Below are 18,960 nucleotides of genomic sequence, written 5' to 3'. Positions count from 1 at the left end.
GCCGCTGTCACGCCATCCTAGTTTAATTCCCTTTGCAGGATTTATGTCGCCTTATGATATGTTTCTGGTTTATTTATCTATTTGTTTACAGATTGCATACTGCCCACCTTGCCTTACTAATTTGTGTACATGCTGAGAGGAAGGCCCTTGTCCATCGTGTTCACTCTGGTATTTTCATGCCTAAAATATTCTGGCTTAATGGGAGGTTTCAGCAAACACTAACTAAATAACAAAACCTGTTTATTAAAGCCTACCGTGAGCCAGGCACCATTTGGGGCCCCGGTAATATGGTCCTTGCCCTCATGGTATTAACAGTCAAGAGCAACAAGGCAATTAATAAACAAATAAAAAACAATAAATTTGAATAGCAGTATATTCTATGAAGAAAATGAAACTAATGGAATAAACTAAAGGGGGTAAGGGTTGACAAGGCTAATTGGGTAGTTAACAAAATAGCTCCAAAAGAATGTATGTCATATGCAGACATTTGGCCTGGATAAATGACACAGATCCTGCCTACAAGTAATTCATAATATTACAGAACCACCTGTCGAATGCCAGTGTTGGAGACAGAACTAACAGTTGTGAAAATGGATTAATAACTTTATTATATAAGACTCTTGAAAGCATTGCTGGCATAATTTTATTTCTGATATATGTATGGTATAACACAGTCACAATCTGCTATAATAAATTCATTTTCAGAAAATCGACTTTTAAAATTTATTTTTGTATTGTGCAAGGACTACATTAATGCATGCCCATTGCCAAAGAGCTGAACGCCACAGAAGTTTGCAAAGTAAGAGAGTGGAAGTTCAGAGATTAGAGTCATTCATGGCATGCCCTCCTGGCTGCCACCCTACAAGGAAGCAGCAAAGCTCCCTGGGAAGCCTGTCCCAGGAGATGACTCAGCACCAGGCGCTGAGCACCCCGGAAGACGAGAAACAGCAAAGCCGATATATGCTTGTTAGTTTGTGGCAGGAAGGAGGTCCTTAAGAATTTGTTCTAGGACATTACCAAGCGCACACCAACAGAGAAAAGTGTTGCTGAAAGATTTCTCTGCAATACACTTTCCCGCGAACAGGAAAACTGGCCTCGGGAGGAAACAAGGGGCATGAGCTGTTTAGCCTCCCAAACACCGCATTTTCCTCAAGAGAAAATTCACAGAGGAGACATCCACTTGTATTTCCCCACAGGGAAAGCATTTTCATCAACTTCATAGCCTTAGAAACCCTGTTTGTCTTGTCAGAAAAAAAACAGATCTTGCAGAGTGGTGCTGAGAATCTTGGAACGGCCTTGGGAAATCAGGTGGGACACAGGCCTGAGCCCCCCATTCATGGGCTGCATGACATTTTATCTCGGCGGAGAGGAGCGACAGGGGAATGCGAGAGCCCTGACTTCACTGACTAGAGCCGGTGCAGATCGGAACCGCAAGCGTCAAAGCTGAACACCAGGCCCAAGGACAAACTCGCGACTCCTTCCCATATGCTAGGCACTTGGCTGCAATGGCCGCTTTTCTTAATTTTCCAGCATGCTTAAATTAGGGTTGCTAGAGCTTTATAATAAGTTTGTGCAGGAGGCTAATTAAATGCTTCTTGCCACCCATTCCATATCAATTCCATGTGAAATTCGGACAAGGCTACAGAGGACCGCTCCTGCAGTCTCCAGGGCTGACCCACCACACTGCTGTTGTTGACACTGATTATTTAATCTGAAATCCTTCCTCCACTGAGCTTCCCTCCTCCCTCTCACCCTCTGAATAAAATACGGATCAGATGCTGCAACATTGCTATTCTTAGGAGCAACAGATGCAAATATGGTTGCTTTTTCAATTATTCGGCAACCGATCTGATGGTTCCAAGACAGAAGCTAATTAAAATCTAATTGAAATAAAATCATTTCCAATTCTGTCTCTCCCTTCGTCGGCTGCCTGAGTGGAGGGTTTCTTGCTTTGTGGACAGAGTGTCTTCCGTCCCATTAAGACTTCCTTCGGCTTTGTAAATAGCCATTTGTGATTATATCATAAAGTGTCTTGGTTTGCTGGGAGGAGGCCCAGGCGGGGAGGAGAAAGCCCCTGGGAAAATCACAGGAAGGATATTTACGGTGAAAATGGGAGGCAAAAATAAAGAAATGAGGACAGTGGAGAAAAAATACATGAGAATAGGGGCCACAGCGGCAATCAGACAATTTGGGATAAGAAGGGACAGAGAGGCAGGGAAGCCACAGGGGCTGACACGAAACTTTCGACAGCATTTAGCTTGCATGTGTAGGGCTGGTCTCCCCCGGGTGTTTTTCAGATATGTCAAGTAGTCACCGACATTTAAAGATCAGAACATTTTATTTAAATATTCAGATTTCTGGCTGCCTTTCAAATATCAGAAAAATGCAGCAGCCCCGTGTCCACATTCCCTGGACAGCAGCTGACGGGGCCCCGAAGCAGCTGCCCCTTGCTGAGGTGGAAGGCGCCGGGCCCAGGCTTGCCAGTCCCCACTGGGCCTGTTTTCTCATTCTCATTCATGTTGGCCCTGCAGGAATCTGAGTTTGAAATTCTGCTAGTGGGTGGAAAGCCCTTTAGAGTCAAAAGATACAGGTTTGAATCAGTCTTCTGCTACTGATAATGGGGGCACATGGGGCAAGTATTTCAACATCCCTAAACCTCATTTCCCTAATCCACAGGAAGGGTGTCATGAAATTATTATCACAAGGTTGCTCAATCTGAAGTCTTAATCTGTCTTTAAATGCTCAGGAAATTACACAATGTTATTCACATTTGCTTTTATAATTTTATCCTTTTATCCTTCTGAAGGATGGGAATTTTTTTTAAGGAGGACAGTAGGAAATAGAACCATTGGAGGGGCTGGAGAATACTGGTTAGAAAAATGTTGATGAGGTGGCTGAAAAAAACCCCACACCACAGCATTGGGCTAGGAAGGGAAGAAGGTAGTGAGAGGGAAGAAGATGCAGCAAAAAGAAGAGCCCAGGGCCCAGGTGGACCTCCAGAGTGAGCTCACACGGGGCACTGCCTCTCAGGGGCTGTGTGAGCTTAGGGATGCTCTGTAACTTCTCTAGCCTCAGAGTCTTCATTGTTCAAGAGGGAAAAAGAATACTTATTCCATAAGGAGGTTTGCAAATGGAGGGAGAAACATGCCTATAAAGCGCCTGGCACAAGTAAGGGTTCTATAAGCATTAGCCATTAAAGCAGCCGTTAACAAATGCTGCAAGCAATTATCCAAGACTTCACACTATGTGAGGGTGAGAGGACTCCCCACAACCCAAAATGCTGCCCTCTTGTCCTTTTTGAAAACATAATGCAGAAGTTTATACTTTCTTACCTAGCACTTACTGACCCCCGGCCCTCCCCAAATGACACCACTAATTATTCCTTTCACTAAAGACGAGAATGGAAAGACAAAGTCCCATTGAGGAGAAGGAGCGTAAACAGCAGTTGTGAACTTTCCGGGCCTAGATGATCTCTAGCCCACTGCAGAGGACCAGATCCGCCAAGGCCCAGGGGGGTTAAAATGAGATTCTTTGTAACTGTCAATCAAAACATTCAAAGATTCCCCCAGGCAAGGGGAGGAGGAAAAGTGTGTCCCTCAAAACTACAATCTACCTTCAGTTGAGGATATGCAACACCCACGTTAACCATTTAGAATAACTCCTTTTGAGGCCGGGCCTTGTGGCTCACACCTGTAATCTCAGCATGTTGGGAGGCCAAGGAGTTTGAGACCAGCCTGGCCAGCATGGTGAAACCCCATCTCTACTAAAAATACAAAAATGAGGCAGGTGTGGTGGCAAGAGCCTGTAATGCCAGCTATTCGGGAGGCTGTGGTAGGAGAATCGCTTGAACCTGGTAGGCAGAGGTTGCAGTGAGCCAAGACTGCACCACTGCACTTCAGCCTAGGTGACAGAGTGACACTCCATCTCAAAAAAAATAAATAAATAACTCCTTTTGATATAATAATTTCAACAAAGGACAAGATAAAGTCTTAGTTAGACCCAGGTCAATCTATCTGCACACTATTGAAAAGAGAACACTTAAAATTATATCTTAAATGTTTGAGGTGACAGGCTCTCACTAACACAGGGGAAAGTTCAGGAGCCATGGAAATGGAGTGGAAACGACAGGGATTAAAACAAGAACCACTTTCCTATTCATGAAATTCGCTTTATTCCTTCAGTCAAGGTCCTTTAGATATAAACGTGTGTTTCTGTAACCCCATTTACTACTTTTCCCCCTCCTTCCCCAACACCAATGTAGCCACCTGGAGCTCCCATAGGAGTCCGTTGTCAAGTCTTCCTCTCACACCGCATGTTCCACTCAAGTGAATTATTCCTCATTATTAATCCTTGCGAGAGGTCGCTGAGGATCATGCTGATGGAATGATATCTGTATTAACGAGAACTCAGGGAAGCTGTCACCACATTACTCAGCAGCTCTGGCCACAGCCTCCCCTCTTTCCAGCAATATTTGCAGTAGCTTAAGGGCTAAACAAACTTGGTTTGAGGACCAAAGAACTGAAGCCATTTGCCTCTGTGCTGCTGTTAACCTCCGGGGTTAGGAAGCAGAAGCCCTTGCAGCCCTAAGGGAAAACCCTGCTGACATCAGAATTTAAGAAACTTGGAACTGAGTGTTGGATAGTTCAGCAATTTAATGTTTGCTTGCCAGAGTTTTTTCTCCTCTAGGTACTATTTTCAAATCTTAGCCATATAAATAGAAACGATTTCTCTCACCATATCCATTCAAGGATTCATGCCAGCCCTGGTCACAGGCCAGGGTTCTGTTTAGATGCATTGCCAAAGCCGCCTGTACAAAAGTGGACATACTTAAAGCTGAACCCCATCTTGAACATGCCCCTCTCTCATTTGACACATGAGATTTACATTCACCCTAAAATATTAGGTGATGCTAAGACCCTGAAGGTTAGAAAAGGTGAGCGATTTACACACCGTCATCAGCCTAAGATGCTTGCTCCCAAACAGACAGACTTCAAACTCTTCATGCTTTGGTAGCTTTTAGAAATTTGTGAATCAATTAAACTAAGACATGACATTCCTTTGTAGAAATAAGTTGCCAGAGACTAGTTTCATTCTTTGGCACGTCTACTGTTTTAAAGAGTGGTTCTTTTTTTTTTTGAGATGGAATTTTGGTCTTGTTACCCACCCAGGCTGGAGTGCAATGGTGCAATCTAGGCTCCCCTCTGCCTCTGCCTCCTGAGTTCAAGCGATTCTCCTGCCTCAGCCTCCTGAGTAGCTGGGATTACGAGCATGTGCCACCATGCCCAGCTAATTTTTTTGTATTTTTTAAGTAGAAACAGGGTTTTTCCATGTTGATCAGGCTGGTCTCGAACTCCTGACCTCAGGTGATCCACCCGCCTTGGCCTGTCAAAGTGCTGGGATTTAAAGCGTGGTTCTTAAAGGTGGGCATCTAGTCACCTGGAAATCTTTTTCCAAAATAAGTTCTACCAGCAAGATTCTGATGCAACAGTTCTAGAAAAGGGTACTGTGGAAAAGCTGAAAGATACCCAAGAAAGAGAGTCACTGTTTAAATATAGGGAATAAAACATAGGTATTATTTTAGATGCATGTGTGTATGTGAATGCATGTACAATACCTGTATCCTTGGCATTTAAAACAGAGCCTGGCACCAAAAAAAATCAATTGATATCTGTTGAAGAATGAATAACAACTTCAGAAAAGTACATCAGTCTTTATAATGTTCATCATTGTTATTGAGACTGTGGCAGAAGGTCTGTATGTGTTAGAAAAATCTATCATCACTGCGAAGGACAGGGGAATGCTGTAGATTGTAAATGACCACATCTACATAGACTCTGCTGAATTTGTGGGATAGTTTCAGATGTATATATACATGGAGAGATTAACAAAGGGTTGTTAAGGTATCTGAAGACTGAGCCCATTGCATAGAAATCTAAACATATGATTTAACTGGTTAACAGAGGTGTCCCAAGTACATACCTGGGATATTGGGAAGAGCAGCCATTCATTGATTCACTATATGTTGTCAGTTTACAGCAGAAAGTCTGGTAGCCAAATACATCAGAAGTCAAGCCTTGAAGAGCTTATCATCTACTTGGAAAACCCAAGTATGCCAACAAATTACAACAGCACGTCAACAACATCTATCCTGGAGACATGCACAGGGTGCTATGGGAGTAAAGCCAGGGGGAAGAAAGGGGTGATCAGAAAATTTTCCTGGTAAAGTCGTACCTGCGCTGGGTTTCAAATAAGTGGTTGATATGGTTTGGCTGTGTCCCCACCCAAATCTCATCTTGAATTCCCACGTGTTGTGGGAGGGACTTGGTGGGAAGTAATTGAATCATGGGGGCAGGTCTTTCTTGCACTGTTCTCATGATAATGAGTAAGTCTCAGGAGATCTGATGGTTTTATGAGGGGGAGTTTTCCTGCACATGCTCTCTTTTTGCCTGCTGCCATTTATGCCATTTCATGCCATTCACGTGACTTGCTCCTCCTTGCCTTCTGCCATGATTGTGAGGCTTCCCCAGTCATGTGGAACTGTAAATCCAATTAAACCTTTTTATTTTGTAAACTGCCCAGTCTTGAGCATGTCTTTATCAGCAGTGTGAGAACAGACTAATACAGTGGTGATCCAAGAAAAGGGAGAAGGAATCATATCTAAACAAATGAACACGTATTTGTGAAAACACGGAGTCAGGAAAAGGGAGAATGGTCCATTGGGAAGAAGTAGAGTGTGAACAAGAGGAAGCAATAAGAGATGAACTTGCAGAGGCCTTGCTGGCTTGGGTGCATGTCGGGGGAGGTAGATTTGTATTATGTAAGGAATGACAGGAAGAATGACATGATCATAATTAACTTTCAGGAAGATCCCTACAAAAATACATTGTAGGTCAGAATGACAAAGGGCAAGAACAGTTTGGGAATCTTTATAATTAATTCAGATGAGACATGATGATTTAGAGTATAGACCAGGGCTAAAAACATTTTCAGTAAAGGACCAGATAATAAATATTTCAGGCTTTGCGGGCTCTATATTCTCTGTCATCACTACTGAACCTGCCATTGTAGCATGAAAAAAACTATAGAAAATATGCAAAACATTGAGCAAATCTGTGTCCCTATGAAACTATTTGCAGAAACATGTGGCAAGTGAGAGTTGGTGTGTAGTTTGTAACACTTCTGGGTCACTGCACACTGCTCCACTCACAAGTGAACCTATATAGCTGGTGAATTGCTACCCACATTAAGAGATTGAAGGAACGTATAGAAATAAAAGGAAAGGTAAAAAAAAAAAATCACTACCGTTTTTGTTTGTTTGTTTTGTTTTTTTTTAGAAATCAAAGACATACCTGTATGGATAACAAACATGTTTTCACAGCCACAAATACACACCTCTTTAATTCTTTCCTTTGGTGGGATGGGACCAAGGTATGTGGGGAAGCTCATGGCTGAGAAGCCACAAGCAGGTCACTGTAACTTGACTCTAGCTCATCACTTGGCGTGATTCCTGGTACCTTTCTTTAGTCATCAGTGCCTCACACCCAGGGTAAATTTAGCTGTGATTTTTTTTTTCTCCTAATAAAGTCAGCACTTGAACTTCTGCAAGTAGAACAGCCTTGCATTGCCATTTACCACGTGCTTAGGCCACTCGGTTATCTACAAATGATGACAGCAAATGTCTTTGAACAACAGCTTAAGGGAAGTGTCTTTAGGGAAAGAAAATATGGAACAAAGCACCACATTTCTAACTCAAATACTCTTAAAAATCTGTGGAATGCTATCTCTGATAGTGTCACTGCACTGACAGTTTTCCTCCCCATAGCTATGGGTGGGGATTAGCTGGCAGGATCCTCAGATGCTCTCTGGGCTCCCAGGGTGGGGGACCCTTCAGGTGGATAATATTTGAGTTCCCAAAAGGGGCCCTGAATTCTCTCGCTCTCTCCTGTCTCCCAGGTTTCTGTCTGTTCGCATTCAACATCTTTCCTGAAGCTTCTTCTTAAATGCTCTTCCATAGAGATTCCCCTGTCACTCTGTCACTGTTAGAGACATTGAAAGCTTACTCTCTCTTTCACTCTCTCTCTTTCTCTCTACCTCCCCTCCTACATTATTATTATTTTTTCTAGTCTAGCAATGATTTGAGGTTTATTTGCCCCATTCCCTGCTCAGTCTTCCATGTGGTGAAAAGCCCATCCTGATGTCTGGCTGGGATACAAAGAGGGTTGGCTGGATGCAGCAGAGCCACCTGTGCCCAGTGTGGACATTTAACTCTGACCTCTTTCATACCATGCTTCAGAACGCTGAGAGCAATCCCCTAGTCACCATCACTCCTTTACAGTGCCATAGAAATTAAAAGTTAATTAAAGAAAAGGGCAGGACACATTTCCATAAAGCATCAAACACTAGGGGGGAAATTCATTTATAGTCTCCTTTATAGCTGCCATTGATCAGGTTCTTCCTTCCAGGGTTACAGAGAACTCCCTGGAAATAGTGTCTAGGATTACAAGTTTTACAGCCAAGGGCCTCATTATTTCAATGTACCGAGATGCAGCCACATAAAACTTAACCAGCAACAAAGGCTGAGGGCCCCCCTCGGGATTGCTCTTCCAAGTGCTCACAGCAGCCTGAAAACACTGGTATAAACGTGGCTTCCAAGGTCTAGGAGTCAGTGTTGGCAGATAATGTCAGAATGATTGGGAAATAATCTGTTTTAGCCTGCTAGCATGAAGCTCTTTTTACTCCTCCCTCATAAATATCTGCTTCCTAATGGACATGAGAAGAAAGGTGTTTAAAATCCCTCAAATAGTTAAGAATTAGAGGAAGTCTAGGAAGTAACTTTTAACTCCACCATGGTACCACTCACACTGAAAAAATACACATAGATTCTTAGTATTGAAGTAGCTTTAACACTGATCTAGTCCATAACCTAGCATCTTCTCCTGCCCTGATAAATGCTTGTCTGGTCATTGGACAACAAATGATTGTTGAGAATTTGCTATGTGACAGGCACTGTGTGAAATACTAGGGTGAGAAGGATAAGACTCCCAACATGATCTACTCAATTTTATAAACTTCCAGTGACAGGGAACTCCCTACATCTATCTTCCTACTTGGGAGAGCTCTGTATGTCTGAAATTATCATTTGATTACTCACTTAGCTTCTACTTGTTGATCCTAATTCTATTCCTTGAGATCCACATGATAAACTTTTTAAATTGTAATATAAGTTCCCCCCAATGGAGTCTAATTCTCCTTCTTGACAGATTAATGCATAGAAAAGGTAGACTACATAAAGGTGTTCCCCCAATGCCAGTAAAGGCATGAGGCTGTCTGTTTTCTAATGGGCAATAGATAATATGATACATCTTGGAGAGTTTCCTTATTTGTCAGCCTAAAGCATCTCTCAGATTCCGAGGGTGAGCACAGAGGGTAAGGTCACTGACCTGTGACAACTGAAGGTATTTTACTGCATTCTCATCCTCAAACACAGGATAAAAAGAATGAAAACCAGTAGGAAGACACCTTCAAAGCCATAAATCTCTAACTTCATATTGTTTTGTTAAATATTTTCTTTTTTGTTGACATGCTTATTTTTCTAGACAGATGTACATCCATTGCATTAGAGTAAGAGGTATACCTTCCTGTCAAAACATCCGTGGAGTAAGCCTCCAGAGTTATACTAATTTGTACATAGTTATTCAAATTAAAAACAGCAAGAAAGACCACATTTCTGAACCTGGGCCTGATAGAAGACAAGAACCTTATCTTCTTTAGACTATAATAAATGTTAGTGATAGTGATTTTTAATACTCATTTTTTTCTTCTCTATGCATCAATTGTTCTGGGTAAGTATTCTCATGACTCCTAGAGAGGGAAGGGAGAGTAAAGGCAAGAAGTCATAATTGGATCTTCACAACGAGTTTCTCACTCTCTTTCAGGAATCTTAGATACCACTAAAAATGCTGTCTTTTCATCAGGTATCTGAGCCTGAAATTAAACTTTTGAAGTATAGTCTTTGGAGGATTCTGTTTCTCTTTTCTCTCTCCTTTTAGTATTGATTTTTCTCCTTTCATTTGTTGGTGCTACTTCTTTTCTTGTTGCTGGAGATTTGTTAGAGCCACATTTGTACATGATTTCTTATTTATGTTTGTTTTGTACATAAGCACCAGATGCTTCAAGTTCCAGCTTCCCAACCAGTCAAGAGAGTTCTATAGAAGTCAGGGCTGTCACTCAGAAGAATGAGGAACCCACCCACTTCTCCTGATTCCAAGGCAGGTTCATCAGAGACACAGGCAAGACTGCCCTGTGGACATTGGCAGTGGAATTAAGTGCCTATCGTGTTGAGAAGAAAAATGATATAAGCATATATTCCTAATCAGGAATCAGAGGATTAACTAAGTTTTTTAAGATGGCAGTAGGAAATGGAAAGAAAGTTTGTAAACATTCACAAGTGAGATCATGTCTCTCAAAAGAAAGCACTGATTCCAGGTGTCCCATGAGAGCTTGTACTCATGCCTGTAAAAAAATATACTGCTATTCTACAGGTATGATGTTACCTTTAAAGAATATGCTCCCTGTTGTGAACACGATTTCTACAATCCTAGAAAGATGATGGATGATGGTTTTCACTGTGGCATATTATATATTCACACGTACCTGCCTTTCCACTGACCTTGGAAAATAGTCAAGTCATCCTTAAGACATTCCAGGTGAGCTCATTGTCCAAGATTCTCTGCCTTGCGGATGCATGCAGAATATTTGGCATTGCTCTCAAGTCTTGAGATGCCTGTGTGTGCTTGGGCTCTGACCACAACATCCCCAAGGAGACATGCTGAAAGCATTCCTCCTACTTACCCATAATTTCTGTTAAAGCCAGAAAGGAAGAAATCACGGAACAAATTTGTATGCAGTTTTGCATTTTGTGAGTATGACATACTAGTCGTCCTGACATTACACCTTTCCTGATTCGAAGTAATAAGATAGTCCATAAAATATTAGGAGAGACCTAGAATATCTAAATTCTTGTCCTTACACTGCCTCTCATCAGCTGTTGATCTGAGCAAATCATTTTACTTCTCTGCCTTTCATTTCCTATTGAATGGTAACAATGACAATTTTTCCTTTTTCACAGAGTAATTGTGAAAATCGTATTGGATCATGCCAATGAAAAAGCTTTATGAAGTCCTCTCTGAAAGGCATGTTGCTGGGCGAAGTTGGTAAAGGTAAATCATGAGCTCCACTTGTTCTGTCTTGGCCTTGGCCTCACACAATCCCAGTGTTGGGCAACTGATACTGCTTAGTGGAACCACAGCATGATGATGACAAAAGGAAACAGGATCAGAACTTCTTAGGCTTTGGTGCCATACCTACTAAAATGTGGTTCACATCATGTTAAATAGTTCACAATGCTCGTTTCCTTGCACTGTCTTGCTCTATCCATTCCCAAGCATAAATACGACTTTCTCCATTTTATGGACAAGGAAACTGATGTGAAAAGAGGGTGAATAACTTGCACAATCACATTATTGTCTATTAGAAGAACTTAGGAATTCGAGGGTAAGATTTCATGTGATCTAGCCCTATCATATAAAGACAGCAACTGTCTATTCGGTCCCTTCACTTAGACCACACATGTTATTGAGGACTAACTGTAGGCCCAGGCATTTTTGCAGGCACTGAGGAGACACCAGTGACTAAAACAAGCAAAGCTTCTACCTTCGTGAAGCGGCAGCATCTTCTGGAAAGGAGCTGACCATAAAAAAGCAAAGATAAAATTACGGGAGATGTCAAATACTGCTAAGTGCTACAGAGACAAATCAAGTGGGGTATATGGAGGGTCCAGGATGAGTGAAGATGCTGATATTTTATACTGAGGACATTCCCATGTGAGAAGATCACCTGAAAGCAGAGACCTGGCTAAAATCAGGTTTAAGCTATAACTATCTTGACGAACAGTGCTCTCAGCAGAGGGACCAATAAGAAGAAAGCAGATACACAGCCCTTGAAAGGGACCCAGGGGACATGGTCCATGACCGGCAAGGAAGGCAGAGTGGGCATAGGGTCAGCCGGCTGAGCATGCCACGTGTAAATAGGGGCAAATGAGGCCACACACTGGCCGGGCATTGTGCCAGTCCTTGTGGGCCAAGTGCAGACAGATTTTCTTCTGAATGACTGTGAAACTGTGTCATGGATCTCTAAAGTTCTTTGCTGTGTCCACTTAAGCAGATGATGCACACCAGCTCCTTCCATCCTAACCATTTAAACTTGCATATGTTGAAATGTCCCTAAATACTGTCGTCTTCAACCTGAGACTAAGGATGGGAAAGACAAACTTTCCTGTCCCAGCTAGAGAGTTTAGAGTGAAGTGTGTGCATTTTATTTCAAGTCTTGTGTTTAGCCCTCCCTGTAAGTAAAGTAATCCTTCAAAGAGGCATCCTCATTTCTAAACAAAGTCCCTCTGGGAAACCTCCTGTGTCCATCAGGATGTGCATCTCATGGAAGGAAAGTGAGCCCTACTTACCCCCAGTGGTTACGGGTGACTGTTCTTACCTCCTTCCAGTGCACCAATCAGGTGCCATGTAACACGGTCCCTAGCCATCTTGAGAAATTAGATCAATCCCCCTTTGCCCATTAAAAGGCTCATAAACATTTGTAGCATCAAATTAGTGCTGGTAGATTTCCCAAACTTGGAACACGTTAAAATACACAGTTGGGTAAGAAGAATCAATTAGGGCCAGACAGGGTGTTGGAAGTTAAACAATTTGTCTATTTTATGATTCTACACTGTGGAAAGGGTGCGTGTGTGTGTGTGTGTGTGTGTGTGTTTACACTTTAGTTCAGATTTGAAATCACTCATGTGTATAGTTTGTGTAATTCAATTTATGATTGGAGCATAAACTACCCACAAAGTGAGAGGTTATTTTTTGAGGAGTCAGAAAAGGCTTGTATTTACAACTTTGTAATTTGTAATTAAGCTTATTGTAGCTTTCCCACCTCCTAAACCTCAGTCAACTAAGCTTAAATTTAGACAGGAAACTAGCAATTATTCAGCAAATACACTATGCATACAATAATCATAATCCAGATAAAAAAGACCAAACCTGGCTAGTTGCCTCTTCTCCCAAATTCATCAAACAACTGACAATTTTCCAACATTTTTTCTGCCTTTACCATCCTTTCTAAATAAACGCCAAAAATAGGTAAAGAAGGTAATATAGAATAGAGGTTATTCACTTGGGGTCTATGGGCCCCCATGGGGTCTGTGAATAGAATTCAGGGAGGTCTATCAACTTCAATGGGGAGGGAAATTACATCTTTATTCTCACTCACCTCTAATTGAAATGTAGCATATCCTTTATTTATGAATATAGAGAACCAAGCACAGAAGTGTCAGAAGTGCCTGGGACTTTATCAGTGAGAAAAATCACAGCTATTTTTATATCCTATTATACGCGGTGCAAATATCTTGAAATATCCTTTTCACTCAACATTTCTTCCAATTTGTGTTAGTTGTTAGACTCACTGCTAGATTTGAATTTAATGCATTAATCATGAAGCACATGCTATACCACAATTTTTTAAATATTTTGATAGCTGCATTTTAATACAATTAATTTTCTTTGTAATCCTATCTACATGTCAAAAGGATCTAGAGCTCAAAAATCTGAAGAACCCCAGATCTAGAGAGGCAAGCGCTGCCATTCTAAGAGGCGCTGCTGGATGGTGCAGTGTGGACGAACAGCTTCCGCTAGGTTCTTCCCAAACAGGTTTCCCTGCCTTGCCCCTCATAGTGCCTAACAGTCTACCAAGAAAAGGGTTCACTTTTACAACAATATTTCTTCCTTGCACATCATTAACAGCACACAGGAAATTAATTTGTAACTTAAAAAGAAAAGAAGAATATAATTGGCAATAAAATAGTTACTAATCCAAGCACTCGGCTAAGCACTTTACTTAAAATCTCATTTAATCTTCAAAAATCTGTAAGTGGGTGCTATTATTTTCCCCAATTGATAGAAGAGAAGACCGAGATTCAGAAAGGTTAAGTGCCTTGCCCAGTAACACCCAACTAGATCTTTCCTGAACTAAAGTCAATGACTCACTGAGAGTTATTTTTATGTAATGCCCGTTCACATGAAAGAATGTGATGTGAGGGAAGAATAGGAAAAAGTTACATGGCCAGTGCAGGAGTTCAGGACATGCCACCTCTTTGGCACATTGATTATTTTAAGCTAAAAGCACTTGAAAAACAGCAGGCTCAAGAAGAGCATTCTGACCTTCCCTTTTCTTCCTGGAAGCAGGAGCTGTAACTCCCAGGTGAAAGGTGCCTTCTCTAGACCAGGGGAAATAAACATTCTTATCACCAGAGGCAGTCGAGGTGAGAAATCTGTACAAACAGACCTTGTTAAAATAATTCTTATCTGCCTTATTTTAGTTACTTATTTGCAGTTGCCTCTCTTTGCTCAACGCAGTATATAAGCACTTAGACCTGGCCAGTTCTGGGCCTACATTTTTTTAAATGGGGGCTCTCATATATATGTAAACATTACTGAAAAAAATTGTGTGTGCTTTTCTCCGTTTCATCTCGTTTATGTCAGTACCAGCTAGAAAACCTAAGAGGGCAGAGGAAGAATTTTACCTCCCCTGTACCAGCAGTTTTCAAAGTGTGACCTGCAGACCCTATGGGGTCCCTGAGACTTTTTCAGAAGGTTACTGTTCTCAGAATAATCCTAAGACATCATTTCCCTTTTTCATTGTGTTAATATGAGTAACAGAAGTGCCAAGGCAATAGTGGGCGGAACTTCTGGCAACTGAGCAAGAATCAAAGCCATGGCAGCAAACTATCGGTCGTCACCGCGTGCTTCCTCACCATGCCTGCGCACAAAGGAGGAAAAAAAAAGAGAGAAGAAAAGAAAAGGAAAGAAAAAGACAATGCCTGTTGTCCTGTTTCACTTAAGAATGTCCTTGAATGAAGGAAAGAGTAATTTTAGTATATCTTGACTCCTGAGGACACATATTTAAATATTCCGTACAACCAAAATAGAAAGCATACATCCAGCACCTATGCATACCATAGTACAGTGGCTGTCTACAAGGCCTGCCACCTGTGTTTTTCTTTGGAAAATTTGAACTGAGAATTTAAAAAAAAAAAAAAAATTTAAAGGTTGTTAAAAAAAAAAAAGAATATTTGACAGATACCTTATGTAGCCCACAAAGCCTAAAATACTTTCTTTCTGGTCCTTACAGAAAAAGTTTGCCAGCAGGAAAAAAGCAATAGTGTCATCATTTGAATTGTGAGCAGAAATATCTGCATTTTTCATGAAACACTGCTTTTCCTTGAATGATCTTGAATGAAATTACACTTATTCAGAATTGGTATCTTGAAGACATTTTCTCAAGAAGTGTCATTTCAAGGAAAACAATTGATAGTATTTATTGCCAGTTATAAAATTTGAGCTTTCATGGAGAAAATAAGAGTTTTGGAAAACTTGAATTCATCGCCATGACTTTACAGCTTTCCAATATTTAAAGACTTTTCAGATGAGATTGGGGGTGTTATTAATAAGTTTTATTTTTATATTATATAATGAAATGTGTCAATATTTGGAGGATCTGCATAACTCTGTAAATCAATATTTTCCAAGTGATTTTTAGGGTGTGACTTTACAAAACTGAGCATGGTAAAAACATCAATTCAAAATACAAGACAGATCAGTAGATAGATATTGGGGTAAAACAGACATACCATAAAATTCACTCTTTTTAGGGATACAGTTCCATGTGTGTTAGTATAGAGTTGTGGAACTATTACAACAATCTCATTTTCAAAGAATACTATCACCCCACAAAAAAGCCTCTTGCTATTTATAATGATTCTCTATCTCACAACCAGTCTTAAGCCTCTAGTATACTTTCTGTTTTTACAGATTTGCCTTTTCTTGACTTTTCTTGTACATAGAATTGTAAAGTATAAGTATATGTTCATGACTAGTTTCTTTCACTTATTTTCAAGGTCCATCCATGTTGTAACATGTACGAGTATTCATTCCTTTGTATTGCTTGTATGAGATATAAAAACACACACAAAACTGTTTTTCCTTCTCTCACATCCAACACTTAATACTTCATCACCAAAATGTACAGGGAGTTTTCCCCACTCACCAAGCAATTCCCCAGTAGACAGTTAAATTGTGTTAATTGTGTTCAATGGTGTCCTACCATTTAAGTCAATTCTGACATTATCTATTATATTTGAAGTTAGCTCAGATCACACAGGGTAAGGGCTTAATCCCACAAGACTGCCCTAACTTCAGATGCCAATATCAAGCCCAGGCTGTTTGGTCTGACAAACAACTATAAATAGGGAATTACCACAATCCCTTGGGGCAGATTTGCTAGGGTGGTTTACAGAACTCAAGGAAACACTTTACTTACTACTACCGATTTAATACAGGGATTTTTTAAAGGATACAAATAGGCAGATGAAGAGATGCACAGGGAGAGGTTCAGGAGGATCCCAAGTGCCGGAGCTTCTGGCCCCATGGAGTTGGGGTACACCATCCTCCTGGCATTTGGATGTGTTCTTGTTCATCAATCTGGAAGCTCTTAGAAGAACTCAGTCCTTCTGGTGTTTTATGGAGCTTTCATTGCATTAGCATAATTGAATAAATTGTTGACCATTGGTGATCAAATCAATGTTTAGGTCCTCTCCCCTCCCTCCAGGTTGGAGGTTGGGAGTGAAAGTTCCCAGGCTCTAATCACAAAGTGGGTTCCCCTTGGCAAGCAGCCCCTATCCTGAGGCTACCGAGGAGCCCCCAGTCATCAGTCATCTCATTAGCATGTAAAAAGACACTTAGCACTGAAGAGGTTCCAAGGGTTTTAGGAGCTGTATGGGAGGAAACAAGGATAAAGACTAAACATATATTTCTCATAAATCACAATCTCACATTGCCAAATAGTATTCCATAATATGGATATGCCGCATATTGACTGTGCTTTCACTGGCTGATGGACATCAGGGCTGCTTCCATTTGGGAGCTATCATGAGTGACTGAGTAATGCCACTATGAACAATTGCATACGCGTCTTTGTGGGACATATCGAAACTGCCTTTGCAAAGATTATGACAGAGAGAAATCTAGCGTAACAGACTCCATCTTTCTTCTAGCCTTACAGGCTCTCTGTTCTCACTCATTCCTGGGCATAGGCCAAGCTAAGCATGGAAGGGATTTAGTTTATAGTTTAACTGAAGCAGGGAATGATTAATCCTTCCCTGAAACTATTCCCCTCCTTGCCCAGGGACCAAAGCCACTTTTGTAAAGCTAATAAAAGGCTCTGAGATTAGGATTATGGGAGGGGCCTGAATTCTGCTAAAATGGAGGCATAGTTTGTATGATCCCTTACGGCTCAGGAGACATGTGGTCAAAGATCTGTTCCTATGGATAACATCACTGTTATAGAACCTAAGGTTGGTCTTGTGATGTTTTTCAGATTACTGCATTCTGGTAACCGACTGACTACACCCAGTGTTGTCACTCATGACCCAGAGGTGGACTCAATGCACAAGGGCCATTTTCCATACTCCTGTGATTTCATTCCCAACCAATCAGCAAACCCATTCCCTAGCCCCCTGCTCACCAAATTATCCATAAAAGCCTTAGTCTCTGCATTCTTGGAGAGGCTAATTTGAGTAATAAACTCCTCTTCTCTGCTTAGCTGGCCGTGCATTAATTAAACTCTTCATTTACTGGAATATTGTTGTCTCAGTGAATTGGGTTTACCTGAGTAGACGGCAGGAAGAATCTGCTGGGTGATTACAATATGATTTCATTTCTCCTGGGTGAATATATAGGAGCAGGATTGCTGGGCCACATGGTAACTCCATGTTTAACATTTTAGCCATGTGAGTGAGCTACTGTGGAAGTTATTCCTCCAGCCCTGGTCAGGCAGCCTTCAGATGTCTGCAGACTCAGCTCGCATCTTAGTTGCAGCCTCATCAGAGTCCCTGAGGCAGAACCACCAACCTAATCCATCCAGGATTCCTGAGCCTCAGAAACTGTGAAATAAATATTTGCTTTATGCTGTTGTGTTTAGGGTAATGTGTTATACAGCAAAAGATAACCAATGCAGTTTTCTCAGATTTCTCCTCAGCCTCGACACCTTTGCTGACAAGATCAGCTTCAAGACCCTTAATTGCATTTTTAAGAAGCCATACTTTCTTCCCTTTGGTGACCGGTTGGTGTGATGTCCAACGGAAGATAATGTTACAGTTCAGCTACATACGATTTCACTGTAGATTCCATTTCAAAATTGGTCTTTGCTTCTCTAAGGAGGAGTGCTTTGACTATGATAAGACACTCGAATGCCAACACAACAGACCTAACAGTTAATCTCTTTGAATGAATAATAATGCCCTACACATAAAAATTTGCTTTATAAATAATGTTGTTAGGTTAGTTGTTTAGAAGAAAACTAGTTCTCAGTTTCAGCAAATGTGACAAAAATTAATAAATTGACTGAAGCATAATCAATAATATGAATAAATGGGAACTGATTTAACATGGGGAAGTGGCATGATAGATACCAAATAATACCTTGGTAGGATATGATGTAAATGTAAACAAAAAGTTGAGAAAGAGTCACACTGTTTTCAAAAGTGATTGTGTTAGAGTAGGTAGTCAGGCAGGCATGAGGAGGACAGAGCGGTCCCCCCTCCAGGAATGTCAGGTGTCTATCAGGTGATGGTCATGCAGTTGTTAAATCGTCTCTCTAAAATAAGAATCGGTCACAGCCAGCACCAGGGAAAGACAGTCCCCCAGTAGATAGAAAACAGTTGAAGCTGGTGATCGGTAGCTTCCCGATAAGATCTCAGGACTGGGCAAGCAGACTCAAGCATGCACTCTAGGAGGCACAATGGCAGAGTTTAACTGGTATATGACCTTCCTCTAGGAATACTCGACTGGC

The 18,960-nt window shown here is 41.2% G+C and overlaps 1 protein-coding gene and 1 long non-coding RNA gene across 10 annotated transcripts in view; one reads left to right on the top strand and one right to left on the bottom strand.

The window, feature by feature from the left end:
* OPCML (opioid binding protein/cell adhesion molecule like) overlaps positions 1–18,960 on the bottom strand; it is a 1,159,098-nt gene that overhangs the window by 438,739 nt on the left and 701,399 nt on the right. The window lies entirely within an intron of this gene.
* The window catches only part of LOC110741323, a 28,377-nt gene that overhangs the window by 4,435 nt on the left and 4,982 nt on the right, over positions 1–18,960 (top strand). Inside the window, exons 2-4 of one of the 2 annotated variants that reach the window (XR_002517374.2) lie at positions 10,542–10,706; positions 11,129–11,219; positions 14,298–14,374. This is a non-coding gene — a long non-coding RNA (uncharacterized LOC110741323). The remainder of the gene's footprint in view (positions 1–10,541; positions 10,707–11,128; positions 11,220–14,297; positions 14,375–18,960) is intronic. The other variant, XR_002517375.2, reaches the window with a different exon arrangement.

The sequence above is a fragment of the Papio anubis genome, chromosome 12 (assembly GCF_008728515.1).
Source record: "Papio anubis isolate 15944 chromosome 12, Panubis1.0, whole genome shotgun sequence".
NCBI classification, from domain to species: Eukaryota; Metazoa; Chordata; class Mammalia; order Primates; family Cercopithecidae; genus Papio; species Papio anubis.
This window is presented reverse-complemented; position numbering and strand designations above follow the sequence as displayed.